This window comes from Coregonus lavaretus, assembly GCF_964263955.1.
Source record: "Coregonus lavaretus genome assembly, contig: HAP1_SCAFFOLD_573, whole genome shotgun sequence".
Lineage (NCBI taxonomy): Eukaryota > Metazoa > Chordata > Actinopteri > Salmoniformes > Salmonidae > Coregonus > Coregonus lavaretus.
This window is the reverse complement of record NW_028162982.1, coordinates 226,033-233,636: the sequence shown is the minus strand read 5'-3', so window position 1 is coordinate 233,636 and position 7,604 is coordinate 226,033.

The following is a 7,604-nucleotide window of genomic DNA, read 5'->3' as shown; positions in this document are numbered from 1 at the left end:
TTTAGTGAGTGTGCGTAGGGTGGGTGGAAACGCGTTCTCTGGAGCGATGAATCACGCTTCACCGTTTGCCAGTCCGATGGACGAATCTGGGTTTGGCGGACGCCTGGAGAACGCTACTTGCCCGAAATGCATAGTGCCAACTGTAAAGTTTGGTGGAAGAGGAATAATGGTCTGGGGCTGTTTTTCATGGTTCGGGCTAGGCCTCTTAGTTCCAATTGAGGGAAATCCTAACGCTACAGCATACAATGACATTCTAGACGATTCTGTGCTTCCAACTTTGTGGCAACAGTTTGGGGGAAGGCCCTTTCCTGTTCCAGCATGACAATACCCCCGTGCACAAAGCGAGGTCCATACAGAAATGGTTTGTCAAGATCGGTGTGGATGAACTTTACTGGCCCTGACCTCAACCCCATCGAACACCTTTGGGATTAATTGGAAAGCCGACTGCGAGCCAGGCCTAATCGCCCAACATCAGTGCCCAACCTCACTAATGCTCGTGGCTGAATGGAAGCAAGTCCACAAAGCAAAATTCCAACATCTAGTGGAAAGCCTTCCCAAAAGAGTGGAGGCTGTTATAGCAGCGAAGGGGGGACCAACTCCATAATGCCCATTATTTTTGGAATGATATGTTCGGCGAGCAGGTGTCCACATACTTTTGATCATGTAGTGTATATACCGGACAAAAATATAAAGGCAACATGTAAAGTGTTGGTCCCATGTTTCATGAGCTGAAACAAAAGATCCCATGTAGTGTACCTTAAAAAAAGGTATGGGCGTGGATCAGAAAACCAGTCAGTATCTGGTGTGACCACCATTTGCCTCATGCGACACATCTCCTTCACATAGAGTTGATCAGGCTGTTGATTGTGGCCTGTGGAATGTTGTCCCACTCCTCTTCAATGGCTGTGTGAATTTGCTGGATATTGGCGGAAACTGTAACACGCTGTCGTACACGTCGATCCAGAGCATCCCAAACATGCTCAATGGGTGACATGTCTGGTGAGTATGCAGGCCATGGAAGAACTGGGACTTCAGCTTCCAGGAATAGTGTACAGATCCTTGCGACATTGGGCTGTGCATTATCATGCTGAAACATGAGGTGATGGCGGCGGATGAATGGCATGACAATGGGCCTCAGGATCTCGGTACCGCTGTGCATTCAAATTGCCATCGATAAAATGCAATTGTGTTTGTTGTCCGTAGCTTAAGCCTGCACATACCATAACCCCACCGCCACCATGGGGCACTCGGTTCACAATGTTGACATCAGCAAACCACTCGCCCACACAACACCATACACGTGGTTTGCGGTTGTGAGGCCGGATGGACGTACTGCCAAATTCTCTAAAACAATGTTGGAGGTGGCTTCTGGTAGAGAAATGAACATTGTTGTGGTTGCCTAGGCCACCACAGTTTGGTAGGACAATTCCTTCTTGTATGTCCTGATTGATTGCACCTCCAGCAGACACCTGGTCTTCTTGGTCCACCATTCTGGTGTGTCTGCTGCTGTGGTCGGTACCTTTGATTTCTGGGTCCGTTTTCATTATTTTGGTTTTGCCACTGCCCAGGGGATTGTTGTGTGTATACATTCACTACTGGTGTGGCAGGAGCTCTTTTGGCCTTGCTGGTTGAGGTGGAGGTTGTTGACCTCCCTGGACGACAGGTTGCCATGGTGCCCTCTGTCTTCTTGTTGTCCTTTCTTGTCAGCTCTTCCAGCTGCATCTGTGTCAGTTTTCTCTGAATGTGTCTCCCCTGCTCTGTCCGTTTCTGTTCGACCTTCCTGTATTTTTCCACTGCGTGGATAACATGGTCACAGAACTCTTTGTGTGACTTTGATGTTAGTCCCAACACATCTTCCAGTCTGCTTCTGACAAGCGTTGGCATCGCTCCCATCAATGATGTCCTGGACAGTGTTGTCATCAGTGGATCCCCCTCTGGGTCTCTTTCTGTTTCTTGTCACCACCTTTTCAGCTGGTCGTCCAGGTAACTTGCCGGGTTTTCCTTATCCCCCAATGGTTCCCCTCTCAGTGCTTTAGGGTCTATTTTGGCTGGATACTCTGTTCTCAGAGTTAGCCATAGTCGTGGCCTGTAATTATCAAATGTCTCTCCATCCAGCATCCCACTTTGCACCGCCCTTCTAAGGCCACTCATCAGCATCATGTCCTCCATTTTGGCCACTCCCACCACCCTGGCCAGCAATGCCTTCAAGGCCCCCACCCCCAGTAGTTTCTCCATTGTTTGTTCTTCAAATGTTCTAATCCATTTTCCTGCTCCTTCATGCATGCTTGGCAGTCTAGTCACCAGGCCTTCCAGGTCCTGAGATCCCCGGGGCACATAGTGAACCCGTGTTCCCTTTACCAAAATGGGACATTGAGCTTTGTATTTATCTGGCTTTTTTATTGTCTTTCTGTTTCTCAATTGTCTTTTTGATTTGCCTCCCGTAGCCCCATGCTGTGACTCTTGGTCAGAGTCAGCACCCTGTCTTAGTTCTTCACTTCCCTCATTACTTGTATCGTCCCACTCACTTCGCCCATCATCACTTTGTTCACTTATCTCATAATTTTCTAGGTCTGCTATTATGCCCCTCAGTCCCCCATAGCAGTCCATGTCTAAGTGTGGTTCTCTTCCTTTCTTTGGGGTGGAAGCCTGTGGCCTCATTTTTCCTCCTTTTATCTCTACATTCCCTGCTATTGAAACTAGTCATGTGACCTGAGGGTATTGTCCCCCTTGTGTGTATGCTGGAGGTGCAGCTAAACCAGCCTTTTCCCTGCTATTGAAACTAGTCCTGTGACCTGAGGGTATTGGCCCCTTTGTGTGTATGCTGGAGGTGCAGCTAAACCAGCCTTTTCCCTGCTATTGAAACTAGTCCTGTGACCTGGGGGTATTGTCCCCTTGTGTGTATGCTGGAGGTGCAGCTAAACCAGCCTTTTCCCTGCTATTGAAACTAGTCCTGTGACCTGGGGGTATTGTCCCCTTGTGTGTATGCTGGAGGTGCAGCTAAACCAGCCTTTTCCCTGCTATTGAAACTAGTCCTGTGACCTGGGGGTATTGTCCCCTTGTGTGTATGCTGGAGGTGCAGCTAAACCAGCCTTTTCCCTGCTATTGAAACTAGTCCTGTGACCTGAGGGTATTGTCCCCTTGTGTGTATGCTGGAGGTGCAGCTAAACCAGCCTTTTCCCTGCTATTGAAACTAGTCCTGTGACCTGAGGGTATTGGCCCCTTTGTGTGTATGCTGGAGGTGCAGCTAAACCAGCCTTTTCCCTGCTATTGAAACTAGTCCTGTGACCTGGGGGTATTGTCCCCTTGTGTGTATGCTGGAGGTGCAGCTAAACCAGCCTTTTCCCTGCTATTGAAACTAGTCCTGTGACCTGAGGGTATTGTCCCCCTTGTGTGTATGCTGGAGGTGCAGCTAAACCAGCCCTTTCCCTGCTATTGAAAATGTCTCTCTCTTTTTCTCTCTTCCACTTCCTTTTCTCCCCCTTTCTCTCCTGTTTTATAGTTCTTTATTACTGCATCCATTTCCTCACACACCGTCACATCAAACGTCCCTTCCTTTGGCCATTTTCTTACCATCTTTCTGGTTCTTATTTCCCATTTATCAGAGATTTCTCCAATCTCTTCTTTATTCAATGAGAACCTTAATCTTTGTTATTTCTACTGGTGTTCCTGTCATTGTCACGCTCTGACTCTGGGGACTCGTATTTGTTGAGTCAGGGTGTGTATTTTCTGTGTGGTATGTTCTATGTTGTATTTTCTAGGTTTAGATCTAGATCGTCTAGATCTATGTTGGCCGGTGTGGTTCCCAATCAGAGGCAGCTGTCGCTCGTTGTCTCTGATTGGGGACCATACTTAGGCAGCCTATTGGCACTAGTGGGTTGTGGGATCTTGTTCCAGTTAAGGTATGTTGTGTTGTGCTGCCTTGGACTTCACGTTTCGTTTAGTTGTTTTGTCGGTTGTTTATTCCTTTAAATAAACATGTATGCATATCACGCTGCGCCTTGGTCTGACCCGTCTATAAACGAACGTGACAGAAGATCCCACCAAACGAGGACCAAGCAGCGTGTTCAGGAGCAAACGCCGGGAATTCAACAGGAGGTTACATTAGTAGATGTCCTCCTCGGTTGGGGGAGAATTACGGAGGAGGAGGCCGTCCGTTACCGGAAGGCGATGAAGGAGGATGCCCAGGTAGGAGAGGAGAAACGTCGCCAACAGTGCCGACGACAGAGACCCGAGAGGCAACCCCAATAAAACATTTTTGGGGGGGCACACGGTGTGGACTACAAGGCAGCAGGAGGCCGTTAAAGGGCGTATCTGCAGGTTAGGAGAGGAGGCCACCATGTTACGGGGGCTATTGGTTCAGAGGGAGCAGGAGTTATTCGGTCAGAGGGAGGTGCTACAGGAGGCTAAAAGGGAGAAGGAAAGTGTAGAGGCACGGCGAGAGGAGCTGGTTAGGCAGCAGAAGCAAGTGGTGCGTGTCGCCAGTCCGGTCCGGCCCGTTCCTGCTCCCGCACCAAGCCAGTGGTGCGTGTGTCCAGCCCGGCCCGGCCTGTTCCTGCCCCTCGCTCCAAGCCAGTGGTGCGCGTCGCCAGCCCGGCCCGGCCTGTTCCTGTCCCCTTGCAACAAGCCAGTGGTGCGCGTCGCCAGCCCGGCCCGGCCTGTTCCTGCCCCTCGCACCAAGCCAGTGGTGCGCGTCGCCAGCCCGGCCCGGCCTGTTCCTGCCCCTCGCACCAAGCCAGTGGTGCGCGTCGCCAGCCCGGCCCGGCCTGTTCCTGCTCCCCGCACCAAGCCAGTGGTGCGCGTCGCCAGCCCGGCCCGGCCTGTTCCTGCCCCTCGCACCAAGCCAGTGGTGCGCGTCACCAGCCCGGCCCGGCCTGTTCCTGCTCCCCGCACCAAGCCAGTGGTGCGCGTCGCCAGCCCGGCCCGGCCTGTTCCTGCCCCTCGCACCAAGCCAGTGGTGCGCGTCACCAGCCCGGCCCGGTCTGTTCCTGCTCCCCACATCAGGCCAGTGGTGCGCGTCGCCAGTCCGGTACGGCCCGTTCCTGCTCCCCGCACCAAGCCAGTGGTGCGCGTCGCCAGCCCGGTCCAGCCCGTTCCTGCTCCCCGCACCAAGCCAGTGGTGCGTGTGTCCAGTCCGGCACGGCCCGTGCCTGTTCCACCGGTGCCTGATCCAGCTCCGGTCAGCGGCTCCACTCCGGAGCCAGTTCAGTCCGCTCCACCGGTGCCTGATCCAGCTCCGGTCAGCGGCTCCAGTCCGGAGCCTGAGCAGTCCGCTCCACCGGTGCCCGGTCCAGCTCCGGTCAGCGGCTCCAGTCCAGACACAGACGTCAGCCCCTCTCCAGGTTCGGGGTCTCCCACACCAGGGTCCAGACAGGGCTTGGTACTTCGTGGGAGGAAGGAGAGGGGAAGCAGCGCGCCGAGGTCCAGACCAGACCAGGGGCGCAACAGGGAGGCGGAGAGTAAGTGGTCGTCACGCCCTTAGCCGGATCCGCCTCCGAGGCGGATCCGGCTCAGTTATGTTTATGTTTATGTTATGTTTATGTTATGTTTATGTTGTGCGGTCGGAGTCCGCACCTTTGGGGGGGGTACTGTCACGCCCTGACTCTGGGGACTCGTATTTGTTGAGTCAGGGTGTGTATTTTCTGTGTGGTATGTTCTATGTTGTATTTTCTATGTTTAGATCTAGATCGTCTAGATCTATGTTGGCCGGTGTGGTTCCCAATCAGAGGCAGCTGTCGCTCGTTGTCTCTGATTGGGGACCATACTTAGGCAGCCTATTGGCACTAGTGGGTTGTGGGATCTTGTTCCAGTTAAGGTATGTTGTGTTGTGCTGCCTTGGACTTCACGTTTCGTTTTGTCAGTTGTTTATTCCGTGTTGTGTTGTGTTGTGTTGTGTTGTGTTGTGTTGTGTTGTGTTGTGTTGTGTCCGTTAAATAAACATGTATGCATATCACGCTGCGCCTTGGTCTGACCCGTCTATAAACGAATGTGACAGTCATCTTCCTCCTAGTATTCTCGGCCTCCCTGATGCTAGCCTTATGTTTGGTTCAGTGTCTATGGTTTGGATGCAAGGTCAATTATTTCTGTTAGCGATCTCAGCTAAATGTTTTTATATCCCTCAGTTAATGGTATCTTTCTCCCTAATATATCTTCATACTCTGCTTCTTTCCCAAAATGTGTTTTTATCTCTTGTGTTTCTTTTGATATAATTTGTATTCTCTTTGTTCCCTTGTTTCACATCCCATTAAAGATAACACACTTGCTTTCCTGTGCTTCAGTATTATATTCTTATTTTTCTTTGTTCCCTTATCTTACCTCAAATGTATAAAACCACTTTTGCTCTCCTGTGCTTAGGTATTTTCCCAATGGTTTATTTCAGCCTCGGGTCACTAGACCACACCCTATTTTCCCAAATATTCCTACGTTCTATTTTCGTAATCTAGGTTTTTCGTATCTAAATTCCTATACCTGCTTCTCCTGTCTTTAGGTATGTCCACATCATATGTTATTATGTCTATGTTTGCTGTCACTGTGTGTTCCACTATTGTACATCCCCCTTACCCTCTACCTGAATGCGGCTGGTTCTCGTTCTAATCTTCGTCTTGGTATTTATTCCCTAACTTTTTCCTTTTTAGCTTTCTCTTTTACTTGTTTGTGTCTGGACGGCTAGTCCATATCCTAAATTCTCCTACCCAGGTTTTAGTCAGTACCGCAGAAATGACAAGTAACTCCCGCAAAATAGCCCAATTACAATGGTTTGTAGTTTTAACATCTGGCCCACGTAACACAGTTACCATAAACTAGCCTTAAAGGTCGTCCAAGTGTTTCTTTTGCAAAGACCTCACATGCTCAAGGTCGTCTGCGGGCCAGCTCAGCAGTTTGACCTCTCTGTCTAAATTAATTTGCTGAACTACCCTCAACCATGTCTTAAGAGAGAAATTAATCCACTGATGTTGTCTTTTGTATATTTCTATTACCATGTCCTTATTTATCCAAAACTGTCTCTCTGTCAAAGTAGTCTCAATGTCTTCCCATTTGGATTCGTATTCTGAATTGCACCAACACACCAGAGGTCTCAATTGGGCTGACACTAAATCATATTTTAGGCTTGGTAACAACCCCCCGTTTTCTGGTAATTGTAATGTTGTGTATCTAATTCTTGGTCTCTTACTGTTCCAGATAAACCTTGATATTAATTTATCCCATTCCCTAAACTGTTTAGGTGTCAGGGCGAGGTGTATGCTGTGAGCGAATTCAAGCGCAGGACACAGAGCTACTGGCAGACGAACTTTACTTGCACAGTAATCAAAAATACAAAACAAAACCTCCAAACCGGGAGGAACAAAATACGCATGCACCCGAACACTGCCGACCTCACGGAAAAACAATCACACAGACGTTCCATGAACGCCCTCCAGACTCTAGAGGTGAACTGGGGACCCCGATCAGACACTAGATCCTCAGGTACCCCGTAGTGCCGGAAGACGTGTGTGAACAGGGCGTCAGCAGTTTGTAGGGCAGTAGGGAGACCTGGCATAGGAATGAGACGGCAGGCCTTCGAAAACGGATCCACAACGACCAAGATCGTCGTGGTCCCCTGGGTGGGG